Source organism: Lissotriton helveticus, chromosome 11 (genome assembly GCF_964261635.1).
Source record: "Lissotriton helveticus chromosome 11, aLisHel1.1, whole genome shotgun sequence".
Classification (NCBI taxonomy): Eukaryota; Metazoa; Chordata; class Amphibia; order Caudata; family Salamandridae; genus Lissotriton; species Lissotriton helveticus.
In genome coordinates this window covers 733,360,516-733,377,931 of record NC_136072.1, presented here as the reverse complement: position 1 = coordinate 733,377,931, position 17,416 = coordinate 733,360,516, and the positions used below count along the sequence as shown (strand labels likewise).

The window sequence follows — 17,416 nt, the reverse complement described above, 5'->3', positions numbered from 1 at the left end:
AAGACATGGCTTGGCAGTTCGGGCTGTACTGTTCCCATGAGGCACAGGGTCAGACTGATTTGCATATGGCCATGTCTGAAATGGGGTGGCTGAGTGGGCTAAAGAATGGTGATGGATTAAACCCAGATCAGTTGACTGGGGGTGAGTGTTTGATTTGCTCAAACGCTCCGTCCATCATCCCCTTTTGTATCGCTTTGTTCGCCCTAAGTGTGGCAGGGTATGCTCAGACGTGAGTCCCTTGCTCACTTGGCCACTGGACTCAAGATAGCCTGGCTGATGAGGATTATGAATCCGAAACCGGTCCCAGGATGCTTGTTTCCGGTCCATGGAAGACATGGCTTGGCAGTTCGGGCTGTACTGTTCCCATGAGGCACAGGGTCAGACTGATTTGCATATGGCCATGTCTGAAATGGGGTGGCTGAGTGGGCTAAAGAATGGTGATGGATTAAACCCAGATCAGTTGACTGGGGGTGAGTGTTTGATTTGCTCAAACGCTCCGTCCATCATCCCCTTTTGTATCGCTTTGTTCGCCCTAAGTGTGGCAGGGTATGCTCAGACGTGAGTCCCTTGCTCACTTGGCCACTGGACTCAAGATAGCCTGGCTGATGAGGATTATGAATCCGAAACCGGTCCCAGGATGCTTGTTTCCGGTCCATGGAAGACATGGCTTGGCAGTTCGGGCTGTACTGTTCCCATGAGGCACAGGGTCAGACTGATTTGCATATGGCCATGTCTGAAATGGGGTGGCTGAGTGGGCTAAAGAATGGTGATGGATTAAACCCAGATCAGTTGACTGGGGGTGAGTGTTTGATTTGCTCAAACGCTCCGTCCATCATCCCCTTTTGTATCGCTTTGTTCGCCCTAAGTGTGGCAGGGTATGCTCAGACGTGAGTCCCTTGCTCACTTGGCCACTGGACTCAAGATAGCCTGGCTGATGAGGATTATGAATCCGAAACCGGTCCCAGGATGCTTGTTTCCGGTCCATGGAAGACATGGCTTGGCAGTTCGGGCTGTACTGTTCCCATGAGGCACAGGGTCAGACTGATTTGCATATGGCCATGTCTGAAATGGGGTGGCTGAGTGGGCTAAAGAATGGTGATGGATTAAACCCAGATCAGTTGACTGGGGGTGAGTGTTTGATTTGCTCAAACGCTCCGTCCATCATCCCCTTTTGTATCGCTTTGTTCGCCCTAAGTGTGGCAGGGTATGCTCAGACGTGAGTCCCTTGCTCACTTGGCCACTGGACTCAAGATAGCCTGGCTGATGAGGATTATGAATCCGAAACCGGTCCCAGGATGCTTGTTTCCGGTCCATGGAAGACATGGCTTGGCAGTTCGGGCTGTACTGTTCCCATGAGGCACAGGGTCAGACTGATTTGCATATGGCCATGTCTGAAATGGGGTGGCTGAGTGGGCTAAAGAATGGTGATGGATTAAACCCAGATCAGTTGACTGGGGGTGAGTGTTTGATTTGCTCAAACGCTCCGTCCATCATCCCCTTTTGTATCGCTTTGTTCGCCCTAAGTGTGGCAGGGTATGCTCAGACGTGAGTCCCTTGCTCACTTGGCCACTGGACTCAAGATAGCCTGGCTGATGAGGATTATGAATCCGAAACCGGTCCCAGGATGCTTGTTTCCGGTCCATGGAAGACATGGCTTGGCAGTTCGGGCTGTACTGTTCCCATGAGGCACAGGGTCAGACTGATTTGCATATGGCCATGTCTGAAATGGGGTGGCTGAGTGGGCTAAAGAATGGTGATGGATTAAACCCAGATCAGTTGACTGGGGGTGAGTGTTTGATTTGCTCAAACGCTCCGTCCATCATCCCCTTTTGTATCGCTTTGTTCGCCCTAAGTGTGGCAGGGTATGCTCAGACGTGAGTCCCTTGCTCACTTGGCCACTGGACTCAAGATAGCCTGGCTGATGAGGATTATGAATCCGAAACCGGTCCCAGGATGCTTGTTTCCGGTCCATGGAAGACATGGCTTGGCAGTTCGGGCTGTACTGTTCCCATGAGGCACAGGGTCAGACTGATTTGCATATGGCCATGTCTGAAATGGGGTGGCTGAGTGGGCTAAAGAATGGTGATGGATTAAACCCAGATCAGTTGACTGGGGGTGAGTGTTTGATTTGCTCAAACGCTCCGTCCATCATCCCCTTTTGTATCGCTTTGTTCGCCCTAAGTGTGGCAGGGTATGCTCAGACGTGAGTCCCTTGCTCACTTGGCCACTGGACTCAAGATAGCCTGGCTGATGAGGATTATGAATCCGAAACCGGTCCCAGGATGCTTGTTTCCGGTCCATGGAAGACATGGCTTGGCAGTTCGGGCTGTACTGTTCCCATGAGGCACAGGGTCAGACTGATTTGCATATGGCCATGTCTGAAATGGGGTGGCTGAGTGGGCTAAAGAATGGTGATGGATTAAACCCAGATCAGTTGACTGGGGGTGAGTGTTTGATTTGCTCAAACGCTCCGTCCATCATCCCCTTTTGTATCGCTATGTCAAACTGAGGCATGGAAATTCATTACAAAGTATGGTACGGGTGGCATCACACAACCCATACCAGGGATTAAATGAAGCTTATTTATGCCTCTACTTTCTTAACTTCATTATTACTACCAGCCGCAGAAGCAAGAGAGAGGTGAGGTGAAGTTAGAATACCTTAGAAGATGATAGGGAAGGGAGGAAAGGGTAAGAAGCAGAGAGAGAGACAGAGGTAAAGAGTGTTGAGCTATGAGGTCACATACATGCATTGATATCATTAATAAATAACAACTAGCGATGTGGACTAGCTACTTAACTGTCCAAAGCATCAGCCGATATGTAGGAATTCTACCACAGCACTGGATAGAGCAGGAAGTTGGGGCACTTGGGGTTGGTGAGTTTAGGATTGTGGAAAGATCTGGTTCATACAGTTCAAACTGCCAACACCCCTCAACAAGCAATGGTATTCAAAATGCTCCACTGCAACATACCTAATTACACCCTCACCACCTCCGTCGGAATGGACAAGGCTCATTTGCTATGTTTGTCCTTAGTGTGATGTTTCGATTTTTCACAATCTTATGACTTCTTTAGTGATGTAACATTGAGGGCAGCACCAACAATCTGAATATTGTTCCAGCGCCACGGGCTTGGGCGCCTTTCTTTGACATTTTCATGCATTCTGGCCTTGGTGCCTTCGTGTGACATTTCTATGCTTTCTGGCCTGGGAGCCAATGTGTGATGTTTCCATGATTTCTGGCTTGGGTCCCTTTGTGTGACGTTTTTATGCTTCCTTGTCTGGGTACTTATGTGTGAGATTTCCATGCTTTTTGGCATGGGTGCTTATGTGTGACATTTCCACGGTTCATGGCCTGGAATGGATGCTTATGTGAGACACATTTCCATGGTTTATGGCATGGGTGATTATGTCGGGTCATCATTTACGATTTGCTATGCTTTGAAAGTTAATATGCTTTGAAAGTTAACACAGCTAAATATATATTAGAAAACGTATTATGCACCATTGGTTTTTCTTTTTACAAAATGTTCTTGAGGGGAGAATTCCCCACCATTCAAACTCCTCTAACAGTCATTAAGCTCTCTGCGTTCACTTGCTACGCACCGTATGGGGGCTGGTTCAACAAAAATTGCCAGGGCTGCTTTGGGTTCCCAGTACGGCCCTGCATGTCGAATAATTAATAATTTTTGTCAATCACAGTGTGTAACTAACTCTGCTTTTGTTGTAATATTGGAAGCCAAAGCTTAAAAAAGAAGCAAGCTTGGCTTCCTTTCTGAAATTCAGATCAGTTATTACATCTGACTTTTAGCAGTGGCAGTTAAAGATGTGGGTGGAGCTAATTGAGTAAGTGGGTGGAGCCATTGAGGAGGTGGGTGGGGCCATAGAACAGTAGGTGCGGCCTCCAACCAACCTTTCAGCACCTGCACTTCATATTTTACAAATTAAGCATTGCACATAGGTAGTCAACCCTTTTAACTTACTAATAGATAAGCCATTGTACCAACAAAATGAAGACAAACTTAGTCCCCTACTGGACTACTTGAAAGATACAAATTTTGGCAGACTACATCGGTCAGGACACAGACACCAAGCCAGGTACCATATGCAATGATGGAATGCCTATGAGCGCACCTTGGCACAAGAAGCCAAAACAAACAATGTAGTGGAAGGATGGCACAATACCTTCCAACCCATACTAAGTTGACCTCAATCTACATTATACACATTTATTGAAGCATTACAAAAAGAGCAAACTAAAAGAATGTACGACATGCCCAATTTAAAGTGAAACTCTGTAAAAGTAACAAAGGACGGCTTTACTTACAAATGATATCCAAAAGCATATTATAAATTAAATATAAACCTAACAAAAACCTCAAAAACCACAACAAGCTGTAATCCCAAAATTCAAATTTTTCTTCTATATTTAAAGTTTAAAATAAATATGATGTTATTACATCAGTGATTCTTTTTTTTAAATCACCAGGTTAAAAACACAAAAAACAATATTTAAAAAAACAATATTCCACCAACAAACGTAAACTAATTCAATACATAACATCAAACAAATACAACACATAGTCAAAACAAATGCTCATAATAATAACATACATGAAGCATAAACATTAAAATATCACATTTGCCACTCACACATCAAAGTAAGAAATAAGACTTCCCTGTTTTGTTGTTGCAGATCTTTCTCCATCCCCACATAATAAAAAATAGGAATCCACAAAAAAGAAAAAATCAGAAGGTAAAAAGACCCAAAATATAAATTCAAACTTATAAGCAATCCAATCGAAATCCCTAAACAAATGTATTTTAAAAAAAGAACCGTTCCAGAAAACAAGAAAAAAGGAAATCTATGTAAAAAACACTGTTGTAAGAAAAACCAACACGGATTTCCTTTTCAAAAAAAAGATAAACTCCAAAATTCCATAGAAATTGCTCAGGAAGAAAAACCTGAAAAATTAACAATAAAGACCCGCCCGCATAATAAATTACAGTCCCAAATATACAAATGCACATCATTTAGTCATCAAAATATAAACAACATCACATAATATAACATAAAACATTTATACATTTTCATCATATTTAAAAGAAAAGCCAAATGACAGAACAGTGCAAAACACCATCAAAACACATCTAAATATTTGAAAAAAACTAAAACAAAATAATACTCAACTTTTCAACATGTATCCTAAATCCACCCTACCCTCAAAACCATAAAGAATATTTAAAAAAGACTTACTTGTTCTAATGAACACCAGCACCTAACCATCACTTTGTTTCCTGGAAAAATGACCCAAAATAACAAAAATAAACTACAAAATCAGCGGTAAAAAAAAAAAATTGTCAATAAACAAACAAAACTTTCAAAAAAAGAATATCTCCCCATAGAAATCAATAGGAAATTTAGCAAAAATGTTAAATAAATGTTAAAAAGGTATCACATTTTTAAAAATGTTAAACTTCTCAAACAATGTTGTAAAATTTTCTAAAAACTTGTAAAATATAAATTAAATAATAGAATAAAATATCTACAAATATTTACAAGATAATAATACAAAGTTGTAAAATCTTGTGTTAAAATGCAATGAAAAAAGTTAATACATGTATAAAAATTGTAAATAAAGAAAAATAACAATTGAAAATGTACATTACACAAATATAGTTGCCTGTTGCTAGGGTTATAGGACTATAAAGTAGGAAGTAAATTAAGCAATAATGAAATAACAATAAGTATGAATGTATAATTAAATATTTAATTGAAGAATACTTATATAAATTGTGTAATGATTATAGATTTTAGTCATTTTTTAGGTATGGACTGCTGGGTTTGTAGGGTTTTAGGGTGGGAAGGTGATTTGGTATTTTTTAATTAAAAATTAATTATGAATTGTTAACTTGTTATTTAATTTATTATGAAATATGTAAATTGTGTTATACATATTTATTTTACTTATAATTAAGTTGTGGGTAGCTAGGTTTGTAGGGGTATACAGTGACAAGTTAAATAAGTAATAATTAAATAACCGTTATTTTTTATTGGAAATCAATTATTACATTGTTTTCATAATATACATATATATATATATATATATATATATATATATATATATATATATATATATATATATATATATATATATTTCATAAACATATATATATATTTTATATATATTATATTTGTATTAAGATTTTCATATAACAATTTCAAAATTAATAGGGTTATTCAACTATGTGATGTGTATGTGTTTGAAGCAAAGTAGTTTACCTACTGTTGCTCAGATTTGAGAGAGAATGTTGAATGTAACACCTCTGAAGTCCAATGCTTTGCCTACTGTTGCACAGACTGGAGTGGGAATAGTAAATTGAACCACTCCGAAGTCCAATACTTTCCCTACTTTTGCACAGACTGGAGTGTGAATAGTAAATCATCTTCCTCCGTATTCCAGCGCCTTCTCTACTGTTGCACAGACTGGAATGGGAATGGTAAACCATACCCCTCTGTAGTCCAACACTATCCTTACTGTTGCACAGACTGGAGTTAGATTAGTAAATGTAACCCGTTGAAATCCAACGCTTTCCCTACTGTTGCACAGACTAGAGTTATCTTACTCCTCAGAAGTACAACACTTTCTCTACTGTTGCACGGACTAGAGTGGTAATAGTAAATCAAAACCCCTTCGAAGTTCACCACTTTTCAAGAATATTGCATTGTTTGGAGTGGGAATAGTAAATCTAACCACTGTGAAGTTTTCCCTACTGTTGTGCTGATAGGAGTCAGAATAGTAAATCTAACCCCTCTGAAGACCAATATGTTCCCCACTGTTGCTCTGACGGGAGTGGGAATAGTAAATGTAATTTCTCCAAAAGCTAATGCTTTCCCTACTGTTGGTTAGACTGGAGTGGGTATAATAATTGTAACCCCTCCAAAATCCAACCCTTTTCATGCTGTTTCATAGACTGGAGTGAAAATAGTAAATATTATCCCTCGGATATCCACTGCTCACCCTACTTTTGCATGAACTGCAGTGGGAATAGTAAATATTACCCCGCCGAAGTCCAAAGTTTTCACAACTGGGCACAGATTGGGCTGAGAATCGTAAATCTTACCCCTTCATAGTCCAATATTTTCCCTGCTGTTGAACAGACTGGAGTGGGAATAGTAATATTGCCCCTCCAAAGTTCAACACTTTTCCTACGATAGCGTGCTATTGTTGCATAAACTGGAGTGAGACTAGCATATGTGTTATTCCCAGATGCCAATACTTTTCATAATATTGGTGAGACATATTTGTTGTTAATATTTGTGTACACATTTAATTTTATATTATGCATTTATATTTTTCTTTCGTTTAAGATTTTTACATTTTTCGTAAAAGTCCTATTTGTTTTTTATATGGGTTGCTTTAATGGGCTTTTGTGCTACAGTTGTCAGGGCCCAGTCTTGGTGATGGCACGTTCCTCACAAATGGCTACATCCAAGAGCCATTATGGGGTAAGTCTAGAGATAGGGGGAGGGTTGTGCCTTCCAAATTTATATGAATTTCGGTGGAATAATTACCAATCGTTCATTTATAATTTTTAAGTGCATATTATTTATTTATATTCTCATTGTATTCAGAAAACCAACACAAAAAGACAGCCGACGCGTGTTTCACCCATGTGGCCCATCCGCCGGGGGCTCTTTTAAGGCTGGGTAGGTATAAGTATAGAAGAAAGGGGTGTTGGAGTTATGGGTGCAAGGACCGTTAAAGTATGCGAGAGCAGTTTGAAACAGTGGGGATATAGGAAGAAAAAGAAATAGTGGACAGAGGAGTGTGACATGGAATAGGTATAAGTAAAGAAGAGAGGGGTGTTGGAGTTTGTGGGGAAGGTAGAGAGAAATATAGAAAGGGAGATTTGCAATTTGAGGGGGACACCACATGAGAGGATGAAAGGGGAGGGAAATGGTAGGGCACAAAAGGGAGGGAAAGGTCACAAAATTGATCATGGTACATTATTATACAGTTTAACAAGTAATCATCTAATGTGATTAATGTATTGTCGTTCATAACTGTACATATTCAGACATATGTAGTGACAAAGTCTTATAGTTACTACATGGTGCCTTCTTCCACAATTGGACACCTAATTGCGAGCGTAGTATTGAGAATCTAACCCATGGTATAATGAGTCTCTAACTACCATAAGGAAAATTTGTAAAAAAATGGAATGCAAATGGAGGAAATCGTATGATCCAGAAATAAAGGGTCAATACATTGCCGCACAAAAAACTACCACAGAACAATATGTAAGACTCGAGCTGCTTACTATGCCAAAGAGATCAGGCTGAGCCCAAATCCCTCGAAATCTATTTTTAAGATTCTGAAGGATCTCAGTGCCAAAAAAGCATCAATATCGGTGACTGTCTCCGAAACACACTGTGAAAAATTGGCCTCCTTTTTTGTAGATAAAGTGCGGGTGATCTATGGATCCATTTTTATCTGCACCTTGTTCCACCCCTTCTAGTCCTGAGTCGATAAACAAACTCACGACAATTCCTGAAATGTCCCAGGACGAATTTCTTAGACTAAGTGGGAAAATCAAATCAGGCTCTCCTGCGGATCCCTTAAAACCTGACCAATTTAGAGAGGCATCTGCGCTTGTGCTTAACCCCGCCGCCAGATAATTAATTCTTCCTTTGAATCAGTCGTGATACCGGCAAGATGGAAACAGGCTTAGGTATCCCCCATTATCAAAAAAGCCACGTTGGACCCTACCAAGCCTGAGAACTTTAGGCCTATTTCCTTGCTCCCCTGGCCGGCCAAGGTAGCAGAATCACACGTCAATAATACTCTGACGAGCTTTCTCTGCTCAAATAAAATTCTGGATGCCTCACAACATGGTTTCCGAGCAGGCCACAGCACCGAAACGGCACTTTTGAGCATGACGGAACACCTCCGGACCATCTTGGACGCGGGTCAGACGGCGGCACTGATCTTGCTGGATCTGAGTGCCGCCTTTGACACGGTCTCACATGCGGTTTTGCTGCATCAACTGGAGGCGGCCAGTGTTGGAGGACTTGCGCTGGAGTGGTTCAGGGCTTTTTTAACTGGAAGATCCTTTCGGGTCTCCACACTCCCGTTTCTGTCTAAGGAACAACCTGTTGAGCAAGGAGTCCCCCAGGGCTCGGCACTCAGCCCTACGTTATTTAATCTTTACGTCCAGCCACTGGCTGAGGTCGCCAAACGGTGGGAGCTTTTAATGGTCTCATATGTGGACGACACTCAGTTAGTGGTGGCTCTGAGTGACGACTCCGCTTTGAGCGCATCTAAGTTTAAGAGTGGCCTAACGGCCGTGGCTATCTGGATGACCTCAAATTACCTACAGCTAAATGCCAGTAAGACGGAGGTCTTATTGGTGGGAAAAAATGCTTCTGCATGGGGAAAAAAATGGTGGCCCGAGATTCTAGGAAACCTCCCGACCCAAAACCAGAAGTAAAAAACCTTGGAGTCTGGATAGATTCCTCACTTAGTTTTTATCAATCACACCAAGAATTTGGCAGCCACCTGTTTTGGGATCCTACGGAATCTCAAACCTATCTTAAAATTTTTCGACTCTTCTACTCGCCAGCTCATTGTGCAATCGGCCATCCCCTCTCGCTTGGACTATGCGAGCTCCCTACTTCTAGGGGTCAACCAGGCAGAGGTTGGAAGGATGCAGCAGTTGCAAAATGCGGCAGCTAGAACCCTGATAGGCCTCCCCCGCTTTCATCCGGTTGCGTACACCTTGAGTAAACTCCATTGACTGCCTGTGGCCAAACGGATCCAATTCAAGGTTCTTTGTCTTTCATTTAAGATCCTGAAGCTCGCGACTCCACCTATGCTCTGCTCTCTCCTGACCCCATACGTCCCCCGACGATCCTTGCGTTCGGAAGGCCAGCACCTGGTAGCGGTCCCTCGGGTAAAACGCTCTCGTATGGGCGGCCGCTCATTCTGCTATCTGGCTGCGAAATGGTAGAATGCCTTACAGTCCCAGCTGCGTGGCTTAAATGATCTCCTGACTTTCAGGAAAGCCATTAAGACTCATCTTTTCCCCTTAGACCAGAACCCCTGTTACTGTTATGTTAGGGCCTGCCGCACTGTGCTAGAGGCAGTTCTCTTCCTACAGTTTGAGAAGCGGGACGCCCCTTAGCTGGGGAAGCTGAGCACTATATAAAAATATGTAACATAACATAATAGAATGAGTTTGACACGTGAACATTAAGTATGAATTAATGTATAGTCATTCATTCATAATAGTACATATTCAGACATATGTAGTCCTAAACCCATATTTTGGCGGGTCCCTTGGGTCACCTCTCGCTTTGGCCGCCATCTTGGGGGGAGATTTGACGCCTGGCGGCACCATTTGGGTTAGCAGACCAGCTGTCACAAGGACACGCTGACCTGCATATAAGGTGGGCATTCTAGGCGAACTCTCCTTTTAGTATTTACTCGTACGCCTGACCTGACAGCAGATAGCAGATAGCGCGCTGCAGGGCGGACTAGTCATTTACGCGATAGCGTTTTTAAAAATTGCCGTTTTGTATCTTGTTTAAATTGAATTGTATTTACCTTGCTTTTATTTGCGCCGTCCCTTCACCTGCATATAATTGTTCAGCAACGTGCTTTGGCGGGTCCCTTGGGTCACCTCTTGCTTTGGCCGCCATCTTGGGGGGAGATTTGGACGCCTGGCGGCGCCATTTGGGTTAGCAGACCAGCTGTCACAAGGACACGCTGACCTGCATATAAAGCAGCCACTCTACGCGCAGCGTTCTCGCGCAGCGTTTTGCGCCGTAGTGACGCCGGAGTCACGCCAGAGTCCAGCCCGTCTGACCCCGTCCGCGCTAAGGACGGGCTAAAGGGCGGGAGACTCTGGACTTTGGGGTGTATTCGATATGCCTCCCAGGGCAGGTCCTTTATATTCCTATCACGATTTCACTCGTTTGAGACCTGCTCAGCTTCCATGCCATTTCTCCTGCTCTCCAGACACTCTACGTGATGCTTTTTACTGTAATTGTTTTAGCACCTATGGTAAGCTTCCGATTGCTTGCTCCCCTAGACCTCCTCTTTCTGCCACCTCCCCTATGCTGTCTCCCCGGAAGGAATTGGGATTTTTGATTAACACTAGATCTTTGGTAAAGAATAAAATCGCCTTTCGGGATTTTGTTACAGCAAGAAAGCCCACATGGGTGTTTCTCACCGAAAATTGGGCCACTGAGTCTTCGGGACCGGACTTGGTAGAGGCTGTGCCTGACGGGTACTCTTTAGTTAGATTGGATAGAGTGGGCCGTAGAGGAGGCGGCCTGGGTATTCTTTACAAGACTTCTCATACTTGTCATACCATCCAACTCTCCAGGCCCTCCGACTCTTTTCAAGCCCTCCACTATCTTATAAAATCTCTGGATGCCGCTCCTTTTGTAGACATCCTGGTGTATAGACCCCCCGGGCCCAGGACAGATTTCTGCCAGTCTCTTCTCAACATCCTAGAGCCCTACTTCGGATCTGCTAATCTGACTGTCCTGGGTGATTTAAATTTCCACCTAGACAACCCTGATTCTAAAGACTCCCTGGCCCTTCTGGACTCACTATCAGCATGTGATCTTGTGCAATTGGTCAAACATCCCACTCATCAGGCGGGTCATATTTTGGATGCGGTATTCTCTAATGACGACAGGCTCACAATAGAGGTGCCCGTGCCATTGGCCTGGTCCGACCACTTTGCCGTCCCCTTGGAGTTGCAGACTGCTCCGCCGCCGGCAAAGATTAGTGCCCCCAGTCAAACTCTATCTAGGAGGAACCTTAGAAGTATTATGAACGCCTTGCTGGCTCCGCTGATGCAAAATTTCAAAGCGGACCTCTCTGAGGATGTTAATTCTGCTGCTTCGGAACTGTCCATGGCCATTAGTGCAGCAGTTGACGTGCTGGCTCCCCTGTCCTCTTGCTATTCTGCGAGAAAAAAACCCTCGGCACCCTGGTTCTCGGAGCCTCTTAGGCTCATGAGACAGGGGTGCAGGAAGCAAGAAAGGGTCTGGCGGAAGAGCTGGACTATCAAGGAGAGGGACAAACACAAGAATCTCCTCAAGGAGTATAAGAGGGAGATCATCAGAGTGAAGCAAGAGTACTTTGCTAACCTGACAGTCGCTCTCTCCTCTCCCAGGGATCTTTTTAAAATAGTGGACACGCTCTGTACGTTACAGATGCCTGATCCCGTAGTAAGTTCCCAGGAATTCTGCGATAAAATCGCAGGTTTTTTTCACTCAAAGATCGCGGACATCTACTCGGATCTTGAATCACAAAGATCCGCTATTTCTCTCCTGCCCGTCCCCGCCGTCCTACTTGCGAAGGAAGCTGTACCTACCATCTCAATGACTCTTACGGAGTTTCCGCCTATATCTTATCAGGAGGTTGATCTGCTCTTGAATAGGTTAAAGTCGGGGTCCCCACTTGACCCATGTCCTCTTAAAGTCCTGAAGGAGTGCAGAGACTGTTTATTGCCCTTATTGCTGGATATCATGAATAGGGCTAGGAGAGAGGGCATTTTTCCATCTCAATGGAAGAATGCGGTGGTCAAGCCCCTTCTAAAGAAGCCTACACTTGATCCCGAGGTGCTTAGGAATTATCGCCCAATCTCTCTGCTTCCAGCTCCGGCAAAGATGATGGAGACTTATCTCAATCAACACCTGGCGGCTTTCCTGGACTCCTCGGGTCTCCTGGATCAATCCCAACATGGCTTCAGGAAGCACCATAGTACCAAGTCAGCCCTTGCGGTTGTTTTGAATAACATCCGTATGGAGGTAGACCAGGGACACACCACCATCCTGGTCCTTCTGGACCTGACAGCCGCCTTCGATACCCTGTCCCCTTCGGTTTTAACATCTCGCCTGAGGGAGATAGGGGTGGAAGGGTCGGCTCTGAATCTGCTGGCCTCCTTCCTGGACCAGAGAGAGCAGAGGGTCAAGCTCCATCCCTACCGGTGCAATGCGGGGTCCCACAGGGGTCGGCATTAAGTCCGACCCTGTTTAACATCTATGTGACCCCGCTTGCCAGGCTTGTTAGATCTTTCGGGATGGAGGTAGTCTCCTATGCTGATGACACACAGATCTTGGTGTCCCTTTCCCATCTGGGTAACTTGTCGCCGTTCAGCTTTAGGAACTGCATGGAAGCAGTTTCCTTGTGGATGAATCACAATTCACTAAAGCTGAACGGCAAGAAGACTGAGATCTTGGTGTTTGGCCCTAACCAGAACATCTGGTCGCCTGATTGGTGGCCGCCCTCTCTGGGAGCCTGTCCCACGCCTTCGGAGTCGGCGCGGAACTTGGGAGTGCTGATTGACCCCGCTCTCTCCATGACTCTGCAGGTAAACAGAACGGTTGCCACCTGCAGGGGTATTATTAAAATACTACGAAAAATAAAACATTATCTGTCTCCTCAGGCGCGGAAACAAGTGGTTGTAGCCCTTGTCGCTTTGCGACTTGATTATTGTAATGCCTTATACATCGGCATGAATAAGAGCTTGCTACAGCGTCTCCAGACGGCCCAAAATGCGGCCGCCAAATTTGTCTTGGACGCTCCTAGATTAGCGTCAGCAACAGCAGCCAGGAAGGCCTTACACTGGCTTCCCATTGAATCGAGGATTACATTTAAAACTCTCTGCCTCACCTATAATGCCCTTTCTGGTAAGGGTGCTGGGGGTGTTAAGAAGTTGTTACTACCATACATATTGGGTAGAGACTTACGCTCCTCTGCAAAGAACTTGCTTGTGGTACCTCGTTTCCGCAGGAATAGGTGGGGTGGTAGGGCTTTTTCTTTAATCGCTCCTAAGCTATGGAATACTCTTCCCTGCGAAATCAAATCTAAGCCCTCTGCTCTGCTTTTTCGAAAAGCCTTGAAAACTTGGCTGTTCGCTAGGGCGTACCCGTAGTTACTTTATATTTGTTCTTATGATTTTGGTGTTAGGCGCCTTGATGCCCTCGGGCTTAGTGGCGCATTATAAGATTCCTTTCATTTCATTTCATTTCATATGTTTACTACATGGTGCATTCTTCCACAATTTAACACCTAATCACGAGCATCGGGCTCGATTCACAGAATTAACTTAAGGCAACATCCTAAACTTACACGTTCTTTTGTGGACTCAAGGGTCTCCAAGGTTAAGTGCTAGTCAGCTATCTCATATAGCACCTCCAGTTAATAACTCTTCAGTTGCCCCGCATAACTATAGTGCGCCATGACCAATTACTGACGTCAGTGAATGAGTAAGTGTATTTAACTGCGGCGTTGCCGGAACACTTCTTGTTTGGGTCGACCGCAGAGACTTATTTGCATCTTTTAACAGGTAAGATGGAACCTCAGCCTTGACTGAATCGGCTTTCCTGCCCACACAATTCTATTCCAACTTCAAAACCTTTCTCACCAAATTGAACTTGTAATAATATCACTGTAGTTTATTCACAATGATAAGATGTTCAGACACTATTTTCAGGTGCCTCAAAAAGGCAGCTTCCCATGCTTAACCCCTCACTCCTGTGACCCCTTATCTTAATGGATCAACAGACACCGCACTTTAATTTCAGCTTTAAGGGCCTTTCTTTCTCCTGCACCCATAGTTAATATTGGATGACAGACTTTTCCTTCCCTAATAGACACACCAAGCAGCACTGTACAGCTATTTTGCATGTTTCCTTGCCTACACATAAACGACTACTCACCAATTAGTTACTTTAAGTGTACTTCTCACCTTAGGAACACGATTGTCAGCCAAGAATCCCTGGTAAGCGCCGTGTGTAAAAATTTATTATTTTTTTTAATTTTTTTAGAGAGTTTTATATAGCGCGAACTTGAACCGAACCAAATCAGTTATCAGAGCGCTTTACATAGCACCAGTTACGTTACATGAGGACACACTTTCATTTTTTAGGCACGGGGAGATTAAGTGATTTGATGATGATGATGATGAAATAGAAGGGGGTTCCCCGGGGGGCTTATTAGGATACTGGCAGGAAGGGGGAAATAACAGCACAATAGAAAAAGGAATAACCCTGCCAGGGTTAATTTTAAGGTCCTACTGGAGAATCCTCATATCAAATGAAAGGTGACAAAAGTTACCGTATCAGAGCAGACATAGAATGACACAAGGTCCATACAATTCTCTAGAAAAAATAGATGTATTTTATTTGTGATTGATCAAAAATAAATTCTAAATATACAATATATCACACGAGTTTATGAGTCAAAAACATTTCTTCATATCCCACTTACTCCCGCAGTCATCCAAGGCATATATTCTCATTCATAACCTCAATCAGCACAATATTTACACATTCATACAGATACCATAGAGGGGATGCATGACAGTCCGGAGAAAAGAATTTTTCAATGGCCACTAGGACTGAAACTATAACATGGAGGCATGGCACAATAGATAGGATGGAGAAGCTTGCACTACACAGAATGCCATCCAAGTAGATCACGCCGACGCGCGTTTCGATGCGGTGCCTATTTAGGCTGCATCTTCGTCAGGGCGAGGAGGGCCATGGGAGAGGGCAGGACAAGAACACTCTTTTCACACTGGATAGGTGCAAGACATTAAATCAGAGTCCAGGGGCAGTCCGATTCTATTTCAAGGAGGTCGCTGCAGAGATATAGGACAGATCCTCTATCCGAGGGATAATCCTTAAAATGGGTGGGACAGACAGATGGGGGCGGACGGCTATCTCGGCACCCTGAGAAGACGCCGCGTCGCGGTCCGCCCCCATCTGACTGGATCCAGGACCCATCATGATACCCGCCTAGCTCTGACTGCATTCGCTAGAACGGAGGGCGCCGCGCGGCCCATGCATTGCATCCTCTATTGAGGCCCGTCCGGGATATCAACCGGCACTTAGGTGGACCGATTATGACAGAGCATGCTGTCCCGCTGTCCGCACCTATCATTTTTAAATAAGGACCTTTTGTGATTTCTGCCCATCTTTGAGTGTAATCACTAGAACTGAGGACGTAGCATCGTGGTGTATATTCCCCACCCCCTAACAAGGACCGCCCGGGATATCGGTCGTTGTTTTCCTGCATGTATCTGAACTGAGGACGCTGCCTTGCAAATCTCGTCCACCCTAATCAGGACCGTATGGGGCACCTATCATCAGTCGATCTGTATTGGACGAGAGACTGTCTGTCCCACCCATTTTAAGGATTACCCCTCGGATAGAGGATCTGTCCTATATCTCTGCAGCGACCTCCTTGAAATAGAATCGGACTGCCCCTGGACTCTGATTTAATGTCTTGTACCTATCCAGTGTGAAAAGAATGTTCTTGTCCTGCCCTCTCCCATGGCCCTCCTCGCCCTGACGAAGATGCAGCCTAAATAGGCACCGCATCGAAACGCGCGTCGGCGTGATCTACTTGGATGGCATTCTGTGTAGTGCAAGCTTCTCCATCCTATCTATTGTGGCGTGCCTCCATGTTATAGTTTCAGTCCTAGTGGCCATTGAAAAATTCTTTTCTCCGGACTGTCATGCATCCCCTCTATGGTCTCTGTATGAATGTGTAAATATTGTGCTGATTGAGGTTATGAATGAGAATATATGCCTTGGATGACTGCGGGAGTAAGTGGGATATGAAGAAATGTTTTTGACTCATAAACTCTTGTGATATATTGTATATTTAGAATTTATTTTTGATCAATCACAAATAAAATATATCTATTTTTTCTAGAGAATTGTATGGACCTTGTGTCATTCTATGTCTGCTCTGATACGGTAACTTTTGTCACCTTTAATTTGATATGAGGATTCTCCAGTAGGACCTTAAAATTAACCCTGGCAGGGTTCTTCCTTTTTCTATTGTGCAGATTAAGTGATTTGCCCAGAATCACAGGGGGCTTTTGGCGTCGTTACCGAGACTCGAACCAAGTTCCCCAGGTCCGAGGTCGAGCGCCTTAGCCGTTAGGCCAACCCCTCTCCCCAATTTACATTTACATTTTAAAATTTACATTTTCATTCTCATAACGGTGCATCTGATCCTGGCCGTGTTTTTGTGCTAACCACTGCTGCAGAGGGAGACTGCAGAGGGAGACGCCAAAAGAGATGCCGAGCCGCTGAATCACAGCTGCTCGGCGGATCGTGGTCCAGCAAATCTCATTCTTGGCCCCTCCGCTGGTCCCTATCGGCCCGTTGACATCACAGAGTCACGTAGAGTCCCGTAAGCCCCCACGCAACCTCGTGGTGGTGAGTGAGCCATGGGGGGTGGGGACAGCGAGCTCTTGCCGCAACTGATTGCTTTTCCAGCTCCAGCTCCAGCTCCACTTAAGGAGTGGGAGCGGAGGAGCAGAGTAGGCAGGAGTGGTGCCTGGGAGGCCCAGGAAGGCCCAGCTGAAAAAAAAA

At 44.2% G+C, this 17,416-nt stretch overlaps 1 protein-coding gene across 1 annotated transcript in view; it reads left to right on the top strand.

The window, feature by feature from the left end:
* ADRA1A (adrenoceptor alpha 1A) overlaps nucleotides 1-17,416 on the top strand; it is a 664,994-nt gene that overhangs the window by 435,203 nt on the left and 212,375 nt on the right. The gene's annotated exons all lie outside the window — the stretch shown is intronic.